The following is an 18,656-nucleotide window of genomic DNA, read 5'->3' as shown; positions in this document are numbered from 1 at the left end:
AGCGCATCTCTGAGACGGCAGGGCAACGGATCGTTTTTGACGCAAGAAACACAGGACAAGAACGAATGTCTGTGTCGGGGGTCGCCTGACACACGAGAAGCGCCCGCAGACAAGTCAACACAAACCCTTTCGCAAACACATCAGTGTCGACAGCCTTCCGAGTGTCGACAGCCGGCGTGCTGGCTTTCTGGCAGCTAGAGGAAGAATGTGTTCAAGAATAAATTGGGAAGGCTGTGTTCTATTTGCCTGCCATGATTGGTGGCATAGGCGCATCGTGTATATCAGTCCGGGTCAGCAAGCTTCAAGTTCGAAACCTTCTTTGTAAAGTGTTTTAAAGGCAATGTGTTGCGACACGTTAACACTTGTTACGTTTTCGTCGGATAATAGAAAACACGACTTCATCACAACCGCGAGGTGCTGATACCTCGTTCGCGAAACCTGCTGCAAGGACGATTTATTTACTATACTGAAACGTTTACAACAATTCGACGTTCTACTGGCGAGTTATAATTTACTTTCTTTTATTATGTGTAGGAGTCATGTTTGTACTTTGCCTGTTAAATTAACTCCTGTTTGTTAAATTTCATTTTTTGTAACCACTCCCCTCTGTAATGCCGTAATGGTCCTGAGGGTATAATAAATAAATAAATAAATAAATAAATAAATAAATAAATAAATAAATAAATAAATAAATAAATAAATAAATAAATAAATAAATAAATAAATAAATAAATAAATAAATAAATAAATAAATAAATAAATAAATAAATAAATAAATAAATAAAATCCTCAGGGCAACGAAAAAAACATGCAAAGGCAGCACAAGTGGCTCAGATTTGTCTTTATCAACTGCCTCGAGATTCTGTCACACCTCCTACTGAAGCAGGTCCCAAAGTACAGTTGGTCGGGGCGAAAATTTAAAAAAGAGCAAGTCTGGAATGTTGGAGAAGCTGCAATATGAGAAACAGGCGTAACTTCAGCTGCATCTTTATCAATATTAAGACGCTATTTATTTCGTTCTAGTGAGAAGAGATGCGGTAAAAATGACATCATCACCCTTTATTTTCCACAAACTAATTGCAGGAGGTAGTTATAGGCCATAAATATGCACCTAATGTATTGATTATGCGGTCATATATTTAAGTTAAAATAGTAAAAGTCAATTTGCAGAAAGCATTTCATACCTTTCCCCGTACAGAAGAACACTGTTTAGTCATAAAAAATATTGCAAGCTTCTTAGAAGTGGATTGTTGAAAATTAAACCGTTAGCAAACAATGACACAAAGGGAGGGAAACAGCACTTCTTACTTGACAGCGCAGTATTTCTTGCTGGGCGGATTGGCTTGTGGTTTTAAATTTACAACAAACTGAGCTAACACACAAGACACACCCAGGAGGCGAGGTTGTCAAGACTGGCGCAAACTTGCAAGTGATTTTATTGCCTTGAAACTAAAAACTAATACAGGCACTGATAGAAAAAAACAAGCGGCGCAGCTTAGCACGTGATCTGATGGAAGCGTACCACATCAAGTGAACCGGTAATGCATACTTAAAAGATGCATCTGTTTGTTTGTATCATTTTGAATGAAAATATCTGCAGTGTTTCTCGTGAAATGCGCACTGGATTGACTTGTATCCCTATTTTCGTGGCGTTTTTTTTTTTGTCCTTCAGCGAATGTATATGTTTTACTTTCATGGCAATATAATTAGTTGCAATTTTCCGCTAGACGCGCAAACCTTCTCTGCTGTGTCTGTCTTGTGTGTCAGCGGAATTTGTTGTCAATTTAAACAAAAAAAAGTGGCAGCCACTACTGCAGTAGCTACAGGATGCTCAACAAGATGAATACATTAACTGCGGCGTTCAATTTCATACTATACAAAATTTTTTACCGCCTGTGAAGTTTAGTTTCTATCAGCGAGATGATCTAAAAGTAATCTGGACAGGTTTAATAATTGTGCTTAACTGCTGGTCATTTTCTTTCTTTTACTAAATTTGTGTTTTATTTGCGAGGTGGCATATTGTAGCAAATGTTTTCGTTATAAATGTCGTGATATTTTACAGGACCTCTGCAGGCGTGGGTGCACAAAGACATAAATGTAACTGGGGCTGGAAATAACATACGTAATTCTAAGACAATTAAGCCAAAAGTGATTGGCGAAATAATAAATAGATACAGGAATGGAAATTGCAAATGTTGTAAAAGGACAGAATACAATACAGAGATAAAAAGGAATTACCAGTGCCTTTCAAGCGTTTCCTACAAAATCTGTGTTAAAACATCTTACAAAAGTTATCTCAGTGCGTACTTGTTCTAGGAAAATAAGATTACTTACAGAGGCTAATGCGTGCGTCTAAAGGTGCTACTGTAAATCCGTGCCATTTTATTGTGTTTTATCCAGCGAAGCAAGGTAGAATGTTGAACGTATTAACATTGCAGGGACCTTTGATTAATTGAATGAACTTGGAGGAGTAGCACGATAGGCTAATAACCAAGCAGACCTCTCCTTTATTCATTGAAGTCTCTCTCTGTCTTGAAGGGACAAATGCGATTTCTGTGAGCGACTGGAAGCAGGCCACTGAGGTCAAGGAGATCTACATTTGTTATAACTAGGCCGTACTACTTTCTTTTGGGCTCTAATTTGGTAGTATTGGTTTTGGAGCCAGATTGTTCCACTTTAAACGGATTAAAGGTTTTAATGCACCTCCGTGGCTGCACGACCTGATTTTACCCCAAAATTTAATTTTTTTTCCTACCATTAGATAACACGGTCAATGCTCGAAGGAATTTCGACATCTAATGCAATGTAAGATTTGATAATCTAATGTAACACAGTCTAATGTAGGCGAAACTGCCAAATTTGTTTTGCTTTCTCTTATGAGCGCTCGCTCTTCAAAAGAGGACGAACAATCAGTTTCCTTGGAATTCAATTACATCGCCAAGGTCAGACAGCAGGCATCGACATGAAGGCACCAGGCCTCCATGCTTTCGAAGGCATGTCGTAGCGCTCTCCAATTTCGGAGACCCGAAGCAAGTAAAGAAGGAAAACAGTCTAGATTAAATTCACTTTCCCCTAAATACGGGACTAGGTACACGGCCATAAAAACATCGACGGAGAGGAGGAAACCTAATGAGGAGCGCGAACCGAATCTCTGCTGTTCAAATCGCACACCGGCCAGGTTCCGAAAGAGAAAGAGACGATTGTCGCCGACGATTTCGGTCGTACAGGCGACCATCCGGGCCAGCGGTGGACTCCAGGGGCACATGCGGGCGTTGGAAGCGCCCAGGCACGTGAGAGGGGAGGGAAGGGTGGGACAAAAGAAAACAGGCCGCGCAGGCGGGCAGCTGAGCACGTGAGCCGCGCCAGACTAATGCGGCGTGACGAACGGTCCGCTCTCTCGCGTCCACTGCTTACGTGACTGCCCGCCTCTGGCCTGGCTCGGACGCGACGACATCGGCGCTCACGGCGGCCTCCAGACGCAGCACCGTTGCTGCTGATTTCGCAGTGGCTAGCGTTGCACTCTCCTCTGTACGTATATGCGACCAGACTTTCGTTCTATCGTATCGCCGTTTTTTACTTTCAGAATTTCCGTTGAGCTTTCACCGCGATAAGCGCGAACAAGTAAACGACCGGTTTGTATGACGTTTTTTGTTTGTTTGCTTGTGTTTCGCCGGAGAAGGCAAAGGTCACATCGGCGATGCTCTTGGACAAATAATTAATGAGATATTGAGGTAAGAACTACGGTGGTTTGGATGAAGACGAGAATTGAGAAGGTACAGGAGAATGTCAATGAGAGAGGGAAACAAAAGGCAGCTTTGCGAGGTGCTGTTGGATTTATACCGTGAAATTAGCCATCCCTGCTTTTCACGCGCTCCGTATGTTTTCATTTTGTTTTTCAGTCGGAGTATGTGGAACTCGTAGCGGAGGTTATATAAGTACCTGTGCACGCGCAGGAAATGAGAGAACTTTTTCTGTATAAACTTTGGCCCAGGCTCGACGTACTAATAGCCCTGACGGTATCGGATTATTGGAAGCCCAGTTACATAAACTATTCCTCGTATTTGGCGATATTACCATCCAAGCCAAAAAGAGTGCGATGGTGATCGGGAAAAGATAGAGATTTTCTTAAAAGTTGTAGATATCTGCCTTATTTCTTGCGGGGCCTGCTACTCTGGATGGTAAATGCTGTAATTTTAAAAGAGGAGACAAATTTTTAAAATTTGGCTCCAGGTGCTTTCCTCCCGCCTTACTGCGCATGCACCACGAAGATATAAGTGGGTAGTGGGTATTAACGTCCTGACGCTCGACGTGGTCTATGAGGGACGCCAAATTAGCGGTTAGGGAATAATTTTTCCCACATGGGATTCTTAAAACGACCTCACACACCACACAGACGTATTCCGCAATTAGCATCTGCCTAAATGCGGCTGCCGCGACCGCGTTCTTGGACTCAGCAGCCCAACGCCAAAGCAACTTTATCAACATGGAGGGTTCGTGGAGATGCAGATGGTGGTGTCTCTAGGTGAATCTAGGTTACGTGTATCAGTCAGTGTTGCCGGCACTCACTCTGCCTTGACGTCCCCGGTTTTCTCAGGAATGGCAAGATGAAAGGCCAATCACAGTGGCGAGCTAAACGAATCCTTAAACTACATCGCACTTCCCATTTCGTTAGCCTCATTGCGAAGGGGTCAAGGAAGCCTCTATACATAGCTAGCACTGACGTCAGTGAAGGAAATCTTGGAATATGCTTCCGCCATGTTTATGAACCACTAGCTCGCGCAGTATGCATTCGCATCGCTTCAGTATGGCAGAGTGCGTGATATTTAGGCGACGAACACAAACTTCCTCCCTGCGCGATTGAACGAAAGCGCTGAACACAGCGATTGAGCTCTTGCGCGCATTAAGCGTGTAAACTTCGACCGTGTAAACCGCTATCATCGTGTATCTGGTGCTCACTTCATAATAGGTAAATCTGCAACTTCGCACGCCGTGTATGTGATAATTAATGGCGAAACAAGGAAAGTATCACTGGTTAACTGAATGTTTTCGTTGCAATGGTGACCACTCATGTACTTAGAGGAGACAGATCCTGACTGAGCCCCGTGCTTCTTGGGTACAGCGGCGAGCATGAAGATTTCGCACGACACCGGCGCACAGTGCGATATTATGCAGCAAAAAGTGGCGAGCTGAGGAGAGAAACGGCATTCCGAGGCCGACGTGGCGGGGACACCGATCGAGCTGTGGGCCGATCGTCTTCATCCCGTCCCAGCAGACAGCAGAAATCAACGCTTCTGTGAACTTTGTTTTGGCAGCAAAAAACTAATTAGCATTTCCTGGCTGCGCAACACTAACCTCTCTAGTTAAGTTCACCCAGTTCAAAGAGCTTTAAAGTAAAGAAAAAGTTTTGTGCTGACAATTAAAAAATTTTTTAGAATGTCCATAGACTTCTGTTTATAAAGTCCGTAGACCATTTATAGACAGATCCTTGAGAACTGTCTATAGGCAATACAAATACTATAGACAGTCTATAGACAATCTACAGATTTATGGCCACACAATTTTAGCAGACTTTTTCGATAGGCAGTCTATAGACTATGAACAGACAAAAAAGAAATACCTATAGCAAGGCAATAGAGTCTATAAGTATTCTATAGACTGTCGACAGACCGTTATTAAAACGGGACCTCTAAATAAGAACTTCGTCTACAGCGAGCTGCATTACCGAAAAGCTCTCACGCACTAGTGAAGCAAATGCGTGGATATAGCGATTTGTGCAGTTTTAACTGAGGGTAGCAGAGTAGGTGATAATTTTACCGTGTAATGTGTGCAATATATAGTGGCTGGCTTGTTCGTTACACATCTTGACAACAACAGCGCGGTCGAAACACGGACAAGACACGTACAAGAAAGACTGACACAAAACACAGCGCCTGTGTTTTGTGTCAGTCTTTCTTGTACGTGTTCTGACCGCGGTGTTGTCAGAATGTATGCGAACAGGTTAAGGCCCGCGCACTGTCTACTTCCAGTCGTGAGAGGCGGATGTTCTCATCATGGCGAACCTTTTACCCGCGCCGAACGTACACTGATACGATAAGCTGCGACTTACATTCCACGAGAAAAGACTGAACTTTCGGAAGAGAAGGCATTTTCACGCAAAAAGAGCGAATGAGCCAGTTGCATTACGGGTTACGTCAGTTTATCCGCGTCTCGAAGCGCACGCGGTAGCCATGTGGTTCGTAAACATGGCAGCCGTAGTAGCAATCTCCCTCACGTAACGTCACGTGCAAACTATGTATACACGTAGCATGTTGATTCCATTGAAAACCGTAATAGTGCAAGTCCTCAAAGATGGCTAATCTCATGAACGAATAGTTCTGCACCTCGTAAGAAGGTTGAAGTGGGTCCCGTCATGAAAAGGCGAATTAGTGCGCGCCTTCTTTTGGAGCTTCTCCCCTGATCGTTTGCACTATCGGGTTCTCTCGAGTTCAGTTATAAAAATACAGCATGTAACTTTAGGTATATGTGGCGGCATAAAATGAAACAGCACGTGACAGCATTATCAATATGTCTGTCTGTACTAACGTGTCAAAATTTGAAGAGTTCTGCGATCCAGATTCATCTCAAAAACTACGCGTATTTTTCTTTGGAAGAGTAATATTAGACCATGATAGGTGCCTTCTGCCTCTTTGAAAGAATGAAAGCGTGACTCGGTGTGACAGCAAGGGCAAAATAATAAAGCTTATTTTTTTTCTTAATTAAGATTCATTGCAGCGTAGCTCGTAGCTCTGTTTTGTTGTATATGAAACTACTGAACAATATGTGATCACAAATAGACCATTGCCCCTGTTGCAACGGAATAGCTCAATTCACACAAAACGCCTTGCACAGCGCAACCGCTGCCATGTAGAACCTGTTTATTGTACGGGAATTCTGCATGGGTTCTGTCATATGGTAAGCGCCCAAACCATAGAACCCACATACAGACCCATGCATGCAATACCAAAGAACCTGCACAACAGAACCCACAGTTGTATAGATCTTTATAACAGACGAGTAAGTAACTTGCGCTTTTGGCAACGTAACTTAAAACGCTGTCTAGAGCATTTCTAAATTATCGCTGTAATTTTTAGGCTCACAAAACATTCTCTAATAATTAAATATAACTAAACGTGTATGTTTAATTTATCCCGACGCGGTAATCTCGAGCTTATCGTTATACGTTTCTCAATATTGGCAGTACTACATTATTTTCACAGCCGTCTTGTTCTTTCATTTACCAGCGGTCCCCAAGAAACAACAGCCAACTCCAGCCCACATTTCTCTCTTTCTTGTTCAGCTAGTCTACAATCTGTTATTTTGACCAGCAGTCCGTGTCTAACTGAGCACGCGGAAGTACGTCGCACCACGTCACAGACAGCGACATCGCAATTTGTCTTGCGTTATCTTGCGCTAATTGCTATGGTAACGCCGGTAAGCAAACACGAAGACTCTGCCTGGCAGTTTGCTCAGGAAACCCAGTTTGCTTCCGCTAAGGAGTCAAGCAATCGACTAAATGATATTGACTTGGAGCACATTGTGCATCTGTGTTGTTCATCATTGCCTGACGAGACAGCAGAAATGACTGATGCGATATAGCGGATAAGTTTTTGTCTATCGCTTTGGACCCCAGCAAGCGCAAGACCGTTAATCACGTGGTGTCAGGTTGTGTGTGCCGGCGATTTGCGTTGATAATGTGTGTTCTTCCAATTCTGCGGCTACGAGAAGCATCTTGAGGTCTCGCACCAGTCTTTTTGTGTCATTGCCTTGCAGCCGCATCCGAACGAAAAGAATTAAAACCATTTTTTCTTTTTAAGTACTTGACGTTGGCCTTTGAAAGTATTGTTGCGCCATCAAACTCGTAGCTGCTGCTATAATGATTTCGACTAGGACACATTGAGAGACTTGATCAATATGCACAAGCATCAGTGAAGCTCCTTAAACCATTTTGCTACGAGTGTTGAAACTGAGGGAATCTCAAAAGTTCTTGCAAAGTATAAGATCTCTTTATCGTAGGCTCCAAATGCGATTTTTTAATACCAGGCGACCTGAACAGCAATGATTTCAAGTACACTTGAAGTTGGTCTCAGGGAAAATTTCTATAAGAGTATGCACTAAATACGTTAGTAATGACTCCCAGTAAAGCCTCAGCAAACTGGTTAAAAAGAGGTTTCTTTCGGTCTGCATCTTTTGTTTAGTATGGAAAGAATTACAGCCTTCTAATATGAAGAAGGTAATAAAAATCGAAATGTTTCGATAAAAAGTCACTAAGCGTTTGTTTCGGGCTCTCGACGTCGTAGAAGCAAGCGGCCGGAGCTGTGCTGCCCCTAGATAAACGAAGCTTACATTTTTTTTCTTATTCTTTTTGATCACAAGGTGCGGGCGTTGGTTAGTATAGCCGTTTTGCGTTGGCTCAGGATTTCACCCAGATGTTCGGGCCAAGATAGCGCAGGAACTAACCCAGAGCCGTCGAAGACTACTGCCCGACACAAATAAACAAAACACCGCCTCCGGGCACCGTCTGAATGCATTGCGATGAGCTAAGCCCACACCGCAGCACTTCGCAAGAGCACGCCGCCTCTAGTGCTTCCATTTTTCCGGAACACAAACATCCATACGGCGCCGGTTCATCTCGAAACAAATGGTGATGCAATGGACGATGAAATATAGGGAGCCCCGAAAGGAACGGATTCTTCGGATTGAGTCTCGAGAGCGAATCTTTTTCTTCGCTGGAAGAGACAAAGGGAAAGGCGAGCCACGAGGAATAGGAGAGCAACGCGGGCAGCCGAGGAATGTGGGCGGGGAACAGAGGAGCGGCGGCGGAGGAGGGTAGGTCTGAGCGACCCATGTGCTGAGCACTGATACTGCGGACTTCATCCATTGCTGCTTAATCTCGCGCCGCTGCGACTGCCATTACATGCCAAACGCAGCAGGCCGCTAGCTCTCAGCGTATATACGCTTCGAAGTAGCGCGCGGCAGCTTTGCCGAGCTGGCTAGGAACAAGGAGAAAACAATTCCTCCGCGGTAACGTAGTTTCTCGCTTATACTACCTTAGGGCTCGTCCTTTTTTTCTCTTGACCGCTTTGGCGAGACTTTCTTTTCGGTTCTCACCGTTCCCACTTCTTCGCGGTGCTGGCCGCACTGAGTTTGAAGTTTCAAGCTGACGGGTGTTTCCGTGTTTTGTTTTGTCTCGCATTTTGTCTGTTGTTTTAGGTTTTTTTTTCTCTTCGGACGAAAGTTGTGCACCGGAGAGGCTGATAGGAAGGCCAGGACAAAAAACGTGAGGGGAGAGAGGAAGAAAAGGGGGAGAGACAAGGCGAGAAGACGCAACTAGAGAAAACAAGGAGACGAACGTATAGGAGAAACAAAAAATTTGCAAAACAAGCGCGGATACAGTTTCGAGCGACGCCACAACAGTTCGGGAGCAGAGAGAGGCGAAGAGCCCGCGTGAGCAGCAGCTATAGGGACGGTCGGTGCGGCGCAAAGATCCCGGCTGCGAGCGATTCGCGCGCTGAGCGCCACCGCGCCGCTGGGGCTCCGGATTGTTCGGTCGTAAGCGGATTGCTGCGGGCATAGGTAGCGGCGGAGGGCAGCGCCAGGATCGTCCGCCCTGCGCGCCTTTATATTCCGCCGGGCCAAATCGAGGACCAAGCAAAGAGGATAGAAAGAAAGAAACAAAAAAATGAAAAGGGAAGCAGATCGAAGCTCCTCGTCATGTCGGCTTATAGCCCCAAAACGGTGTTATCTCAAGAAGCCTGTAAAAAGACACGCACACAGATACAGAGGAAAGAGGAAACCCTGTTAAGACAATAGCGGGAGCGGCCTTTCCAGCGAGCGAAAATAGAAACAAGAGGCGAAAGTAAAGACTGCTACGGAAAGCTTTCGGTCTTTCTTTTTTTTTTTTTTTTCCGGCAGAATGTCTCGGTTTTTGTTCGACCCTCATCGCTGAAGTGGCGGCGTCTTTTAGTCCGCGGGCTTCTTTTTGGGCGCTCACTTTTTCTTTAGGCGCTTTCTTGAGAGGGGAAGGGGAGGTGGGGTTGCGCGCAGGAGCGCGGAAATTCTTCGGTCTTGTAGCTTTAATCCTTGTAAGATTTACGACGAGCGAAATGGAACCCCAGAGACCTCCGGTGGTTTATTGCGGGATAAGAATAAGAAGAATGAAAAGAGGAATCGGTTTTTCTTTTAATCGGATTCGAGCTTGTTGACGCAGAGATTTGCTACAAGCCTTCCGCGTGCTGTTTATAGACGGACGCTTCTCTCTAGCTTTCCGCGAGGAAGTCGGCTCACTTCTTTTCGCCACAGGTGGTGCTCGAGAGCATTTCTGGATTGCTAAAGGTGTTTATAGACTGATTGTACTTGCGGGTGTTTCGTTTATTGGGCGAATAATACCGGATGTTAGAAAAAAATACTTCTGAAGAATATACTCTCTTTTACAGAACATTTTTGCAAGCTATTAAGAAAATCCTTTACGGCGCATTTATCTCTGGTGTTTCCGAGTTATGTGAAAGGACGGACTAAAATTCACGGACACGGCAATGCAAAGATTACGCGCCAAATGCATTCTTGGATTAAAAGAAACCGAAGCCATGTTGCATTTACATCCACCCTTACTGCCCTATTCATTTTGGATGCTTTGGATACGTCGGTAGATAAAGAATACAGAAAGAGAGAGAGACACCACACAAAAGAAAAGGCACGCATTGTTAACCGGACGCACGTCCGCGCATACTGGCAGAATTAGCATGAATGCTAATGCTGCCAGTATGCGCGGACGTGTATGAATATGTGTTTCGGGATCATAAGTTAGCTCTGAGATATATTTTAGCTTTATTATCCGGCGGCCACATTTAACTCGTATGAACAATCTATGAGGTTTACTTCCACAACTGGCAATGGCACCAGGTAAGATTCTGTTAATAGTGATCTCATCACTCTTCAGTCCTAACATTTAAACACTGCATTAACACTTCAGGCCTGTCGCTTGCTAATCCGACCTCAGTTGTTATATGCTTGCGAAATCTGGGTTCTTTTGTCCATGAAAGGCGTTAACAAGGCTCAGAAGATATAAAGGCCAGAAGTTCGTTTCATACACATTCGCTACAATCGAGGTGTTTCCCTCACTGACTTAACGAGAATTAATGACGTAGAGTCCTCCCAGATTTAAAAAAGGACAATAAAAATCAAATTCCCGTTTAAACTCAACACTGTTAGTTCCGTCCTAACCCTTCAGCATACTTGCAGCCTTTTCCTCTTTTAGTCCCAAGGCACCATCCTCATAAATCATATCTAATATTCGCCGGCACAAAGAGCTTTAAACATTCATTCTTTTCTAGGACTATACCCATTGCAGAGATATATCCTGCTACCCCTTCCGGTGTTTGCATCTGGAAATTTGCTTTGATTGATCGAGTTTTTGAGCTATAACTTTTATTTTGTACAGAACCATACACTTCGCCTTTTGTGGGGCTAGCTTGCTGTGTTGTGCACCACTGCTGCTTAGGTCTTAAGGTCTACATTAATAAATAATAAAAACATACCGAAAATAAAGTACTGAAAATGCTAGAAATAAATTGAAAGAGCGCGCAGCGAGCTGTGAAAAAACAAAATGATATGGGGTAACCTTAGGCGAGAGTAAGAGAGCAGTGTGGGTTAGGGTAACAAATATAATTTATTGACAGCCTCGATTGAATCAAGCAGAGGTAATAACCTTGCTTGACACATGCAATGCGGAGTCCAGAAAATCTATGGTCCGTTAGGGTAACTGAGTGGATTCTGAGGGAATGGAAGCGCCGCAGGGGGCGGCACATCAGGTGAGCCTATGAGATAAGGAAATTTGCAGGGAGGTGATGGCAGCATTTGGCGCAGGACACAGTTACAAAAAGATAAGTGGCACAATGAATGTAGTCCACAATGGATGTAGCCAGGTTGGCGATGAAGATGAGACAGCTTGACGCGATGTTTTACGATAAATAATAATTACAGCCCTAACCATACGAGGAACTTTCTCGGGGAGGAGGATGAGGAGAAACAATTTTGTTTTAACAAAAGAAGAAAAGGTCCTCAAGGGTTGGCTCCTAACTGTCTAAGAGTCCACGGGCCTAGACCTCACGGAGAGCTCTGTCCACTAGCCATGTTTGGCCAGCTGGTTGAACAGCTCGCAGAGCGGCCTCCGAAGGGGTGGGGGTGGGTTGGGTAGGGGGGTACTGCCATGGGTTGGGGGCACTCCCAAAGGTAGTGCATGAGGGTGGCCTTGGCCACCCCACATGTTTAGCAGAGTAGGAGGATCAAGTTAGGGTGGTAACGATGAAGGAAGGTGACATGTAGCAGTTTGTCTGTAGTTGACGCCAAACCGCACTGCAATTTGAATCTAGTTTACGGTGAGTTGGTGGGAGAGTGAAGCCGATGTTTTTGTAATGAGTGATGATTTGGCTGTAAGTGAGGTGAGTCCGTGAAGTTCCCTGTATGGTTTTGGGTGTCCATCTTACAGGGCCCGGATGGATAGTTCTTGAGGCAAACGGTGTCGTCTGCAGTGTCGTAAGAGGGCGTTACGAAAAAATCCCGCGTTCAGCTTTCACTACCACGAATAACAGCAAGATTCTTCACACGTACTTATTAAACTCGCATTTTTGACGCGCCAGCTGTCAAAGCATTGCTAATGGTCACGTCTTCACCGTAAGATGTGCGACCAAGGAACGATTTTTTTTTTTCAGATCTGCCTGCCTTGCTGCTGTACGTGACGCACAGGTCGAGGATAATGTTTCGAGGACTAGGAAGAATGCATTTAACATTTACGACACAAAATAATATCTCGAAGCGCAGAACAGCATTTAGGGCAGAAGGCAATCAAGTCTTACACGGAAGTAATATAATATGAGCTTCTCTCTCCTCATTAGCCATTTCGTTTAACACTCAACTATCAAACGTGCACATCATCCACCTGAATATTATAGTGCACCTTATTACCAGCCAGGTCGACCGCTCTTTCTTCGCCAGCCTAGCTTGCTCAGACGGCTTTCGAATTTATCCAAAAAGAAGAGTGACCTCTGTACCTGATTTATGCAGTGAACTCAGTATGTTAGAAGCATTTCGCAGAATCTTCAATTCTGAGCCGTAGAGTGAGTGCTCTTACCACTACGCGCCAACACACTAGGACGTCAGCTAGGTGCATCTATGGTTTGGCCTATGGGATTTAATGTCCAAAAGCGATTAAGGCTATGAGAGACGCCGTAATGCAGGCCTCCGGAAATTTCAACCATCTAGGGTTCTTTAACTCTTTCGCTACCGCGGAAAAATGGCCAATTTAGAGTGTATTAAAACAAAAATTTTTGTCACAAGAAGTATCAAACCCAGCGCATATTGCAATGAATGACGCCCCACGGTACAAGGGTCTCTAACATTTACCCTCCATTGAAATGCCACAGCCGCGGCCGGGATCGAACCCCCGTTTTTCGGGTCAGCAGTCGGGCACCATAGCCCCTGGTGCATCCATACCAGGCGCAGTTTGTTTGCCTCAACGACGCTCTTTCAGAACACAACTCTAACCCCGACTCGTGAACAGACCACAATAGAAGGCGACCAAAACCGAAGAAAACTTCACTCTTGTTTTCACAAACCTGCCGCAGTGGCAGAAACAGGAAGGGGAGCTCTCTCGCGCGACTCGGTGTGCCACGCTGCCGAGGACGTCGTCCAGCTTGGCGTGCGAAGAAGCAGTTTTTCGGCCTTCCATTAGGAAAATGATCGCTTAAGGCCTCGCCGCATGCGTGCCGGCCCCGTACGGGGCCACCTTTCAACGCTCGCCGCCTCCGCGGCGGTCGCGAGTCACGCCGAGGCTGGGGAGATTAATCGCGGTTCCTTCTCCTCTCCCCTTCTCGTGCCCGGACGCTCCCTCTGACACGTGACTTCTTGGGCAGACCTGGCGCTCGCGCTGCTACGCTTTCATATCTCGCACGCATTGTTCTTTGTGCGGGCCACCCCGCTTTGACAGCGTGACGTCAGGCTATTCGGCAAAGGAGTTTCAAATTTGCATTCCCTTTAAATATTGATAAGAAAGAGTGTGATGAGAAAGTTGAAAGGGGTCGTGTGATGTCCTCACGGCAATGCCGCTGCCGCTAGCGCAGCGTAAGTGCAATGACGGCGAAGGCATTACGGCAGAGCAAACGTGCTAAGCGGCATATGTCGCCGCTGTTCTCCACAAAGATTTAGTGGTGGCAAAGATTCATTGAATGAATTGCATCGCTTTTTTTTTTCAATCTTCGCGTTCTCTATCAATGGGTCGGTGGTCGCAATAAACCTGATTATACATTTTTTTCGGGTGATTTATGGTAAAAGGAAATCGAAACTATGAAAGCATCTCATAAGATCAAGCAGACAATTCAAAAGCTTTAATTGGGCCTTAAAAATTTCATAGGGACGTGGTTAGACTCTCGCACTCCATGTTAAACAGGATAAAACATAGATAGGTTCGGTTGTGCGATATTGGGAATTGTCTGATACAACTGCTCTATATATGCATGGCATATTTTTAGGGTTTAGTAAGCAGCATAATTGACACCGGACTCTCAAAATAAAGGAAAAAAGGATGACGTACGTGCAACTTCTGAAGGAAGTGAACGTGTTGGCAAAATTGTTCGTAGGCATCTCTACAGAAGCTGCCACCGGGCGGCTGAAGAAGAAGAGTAGCTATGAAATTAAGAATTGGTTTGATTTATTGCGGTTTAACGTCCCAAAGCGACTCAGGCTATAAGGGACGCCGTAGTGAAGGGATCCGGAAATTGGAACCACCTGGGGTTCTTTAACGTGCACTGACATCGCACAATACACGGGCTTATAAAATTTCTCCTCCATCGAAATGAAATTAAGAATTCTACTGTAGAAGTACACTTGTATTTACCTGCTTGAACATGCAGCATAGATTACTTCAACAGAGAATGCATGCTATCTGCCACAAGATACACATCATGTGACGCATATAATCCTAGCATGAAATCCTTATATACATAATAGCGTCCTGTACAAGAAAAAAAATGTGCACACACCTTGAAAAAACATGGAAAGATATCTTCAAGAGGACCAGAAAGAAAAATGTGGTGATATACGTCGAAATTAAGTGCACATTATCACCACTATTCAGGAAATAATTAACGCTTTCGCAATAATATCTTTGAATTATTGTATAATTTCATGGAGTATAAAAACACGTTTGATAGTGCGCATTTATGTTTGCAGGTAATTTGCGCAGCGTTAAAGAAAAAATTTCGCCGGTATAGAAATATGTGCGAGTAAATTCAGCACTTAGTATCACCATGGCTTGGAAATCGCACCTTCTTTTATAAAATCACGCTTTAACGCAGCAGTTGTTTTTTTTTTCTAAACTGTACGCACGAACACCACACCATGTTTCCCATGCGAGGCTTGGGACTTACTATGAAAAAAGAAGATTAAGCTCTGCTTCAGTAGTACTCGTCATGCGTCATTGCAAGTGAAACTGCTGTCAGCTGATGGAGTTCCTACTTCAGTATTAGCACTTTGCACGAAATGCCGCCAGGAATAATCATTTTTCATGGAGACCGATGTCAGAATTTTTCTGTAGTCTTTGCACTTTTTGTGACAATTTTAACACGTTCTTTATGTGAACACGTTCACTGCAGTAGCAATTTTCTGAGCCTTGATGCAATGAAATTGCGGTAAGGCCGCTCTGATAAAAAAAAGGGTGTTTTTGTGTCCTAATTATTGTGAACTTCACACCGATTCATATGCTGCCAGCCGACACATTTACACGTCAACTAACAAAAGTGCATGGTGTAAAGGTTTCCTGGAACAGTATTAAATACAAGGTTTGAACAACAGTTCTCGCCATCACGATCACTTTGACGCACCCCGTCTCTTTCCTTTTTGCCTTAATACTTTCTAAACTTTATCCAACCATTCAAGTTGAAGCTTCGGAACCTATTCAGCGCCAGTTAACCTCTCAGTGTGCCCTCCAATATCTCAGCCTGTAACACAAGCTTCACATCTTAACATGTTTACGCAAAAGGCGTACTGGCGCTAAAAAACGAAGACAACACACACAACAGGACAGGACTGGCGCCATTCCTGGCGCCAGTCCTGTCCTGTTGTGTGTGTTGTCTTCGTTTTTTAGCGCCAGTACGCCTTTTGCGTAAACATGTCATGCTACAACCAACTAGCTCAAATCAAAGTTTCACATCTTAAGTGTGGTGTCGTGAATAGCTTCTTCCCATCACACTGCGAATGCCGTCTCCCATGCAGTGCGAATTTCCGCTGAAAAAAAAAAAAAAACGTGTGATGCAAAAACACACTTGTAAGCAGCCCATCAACAGCACTAGAGCAGTAGCACGTTTTTATGTGTCTTTTATCTAATCTAAGCAGACAGAGAACCAAAAGCAAAAAAGAAAGAGAGGAAAGTATGTTGTATCACAGTGCATAAGAGGCTTAGTGGTCTTCCGCAAGCGTTAATGCTACTGACCGCACTAACAAGACTTTAATTGAGCCATAAAAAAGTATCTCTCAAAGTAATGGGGTCTCACGGAGCCCTTGCTTGTCATCGGCTGAGTGAAACGAAGCGTCTGCGGGCCTATAAAAGACTAAAGTGGACCGGGCGTAGATTGTGGGGCCCCTGGGAACGCTCACGTTAATGAAACAAGGGCCGTTGAAATAAGAAGGGCCGTCACGCCCACTTTTAGTGCTCTTATCATAACTTTCCCGCGCTTTTTGTTGCCTGCCTTGTTCATTTTTCGTTCGCTGGCTCAGCCGACTGGCGTCGTAAACGTGCCTGGTGTTTATGCACTCATACTTCTGTAAGTCGCTCTTTCTGTCGGAAATCTGCTGGGAACAGGCCTTACATTTTAGGTACCTGTCCCGCGGTAAATCTTCTTGGTATCTTTTAATAAATGTTATTAAGCGCAGGTTTTCTTCATTTCATGCTGTGGGGGTAACATGAAACGTGATTTTGGTCATGGCAACTCCCTTTTGGTAAACATGTAAACTAAGTTGCACTCCTCCCGCGTGCTAATTTCCGCGCCAGTTTTTTTCTACCATTGCGAATAACACCGGAGTAACATCCGCGCACTAGAGGAAAAAAAAAAGCTTGAGATGGAGTCTGAGGAGCCTAGTAAATATATTTACTGACGTAGATTACTGATACCCCAAATCACTCTACAACAACATTAAAAAGCCGACCCAAAGGCCGCAACTACACTGCAAATCAGACTACTAGAGCATGCTTCATTAGCTGGTAGTGACTGCCTAAGCCCGTAACTTCGGAGTTCAACGTTTACGAATTTAATATAGCAATTGGCGATATTTTGCAGCGGTAAATAAAGTGTGGATAGGTGCTCTACGTCACTCGTCAAAGACGTGTGCCAAAACGTGTGCCAAAATCATTAAAAAGAAAATGCGCGTCCGTTGGGTATTTGCTTCTATGTTATCAGCGTTGACTTTTTTATGTTTATCTATTTGTTTGAAGGCGTACAAGCAGCACTCGCCAACCTGCATAGCGAACACCTTTTTTGACCTCAAATCAATTTGGCCCAAATTCTCGTTCTTTGCTTAATTATTATTTCTCGAGCTGTGCACAAGCACTCATGTTGTCCTTTAACCCACTGTGATTTCTTGACAGTCCCATCAAAAGTCTCTATCCCACCTGATACTTGCGAGTTCCACATTTTGGTTAAAAAAAAGGGCTGCGCAGAAAGAGGCAAATGTATTCTGGCGGAAGTAAGAACTTCACCCATTTCAATACTTGCCGGGCATCTATGGTGAGAAGGTGTCACGTGCAACGCGAACCGTAACAATCTTTCCAGATTACGTGAACCGCGAGTTCCAAAGAGAGAACAGCGTGATTAAAGCGGGGGAAAAAAAAAGCTATACGTACGCTGACCTTGTCTGAGTACCTGGGAGTTCAATTGCTACAGTTTCATGAAGCTTATTCACGGCCAATTACTACCTGAACACTTGACAGAACAGTTTGTTAGCCATCATGAACGTGCCTTTGTTCGCTATACAATATGCTAGGCGAGTTGGTTTTTCACTTCCATATTTACAGCGCTAAAGACGAGACAGAAGAAGCGCACACAAGTCACAAAACAGCGCTCTGTTGTGTGTGTGTTCCTTCTGTCTCGTCTTTAGCAATTTACGTATGAAACATTGTTCGCTGATAACTCCCAAACAGTTTGCGCGTTATCTTGACGCTAAGGACCCTTACACGTCTTGCCTGGCTCATTCCTTATCCGGGAAAGCTCATTACCTCCTTATTTACTGGCATCCACTTAGCTAATCTCATAATATGTCGATTAGTTGCGAAGGGCACCATCGCGTTCGCGCATCATATTTAAAAGATTCTGACAACGCGAGGGATCCGCAGCACGACGCAGCGCGTCAGGCTAGCACCGTTGTTTGAAGAATTACAATGCTATGCTTGAACTAATAAATCATTTGGAAGCATTCGAAATGATTACTGCGATGCTATCGGTGACAGCATTTGCAATTTGTGTATTTAAAATGACGTTAAACAGCTGTCTCAGCAATGAAATAAGTCCGAAGACAAGACCGAAAAGAGTTGCTCATTAGTTAGTAACAAATGCTATCTACAATGATGCAATATA

General features: G+C 44.3%; 1 protein-coding gene across 1 annotated transcript in view; it reads right to left on the bottom strand.

Annotated features, from left to right (window-relative positions):
- The window catches only part of LOC149342899 (lachesin-like), a 93,848-nt gene that overhangs the window by 37,575 nt on the left and 37,617 nt on the right, over positions 1-18,656 (bottom strand). The gene's annotated exons all lie outside the window — the stretch shown is intronic.

This window comes from Amblyomma mixtum, chromosome 5 (genome assembly GCF_055824585.1).
Source record: "Amblyomma mixtum isolate Tamu chromosome 5, ASM5582458v1, whole genome shotgun sequence".
In the NCBI taxonomy this organism is placed as follows: domain Eukaryota; kingdom Metazoa; phylum Arthropoda; class Arachnida; order Ixodida; family Ixodidae; genus Amblyomma; species Amblyomma mixtum.
The sequence above is the reverse complement of the archived record's forward strand: the minus strand, read 5'-3'. Positions and strand labels throughout refer to the sequence as shown.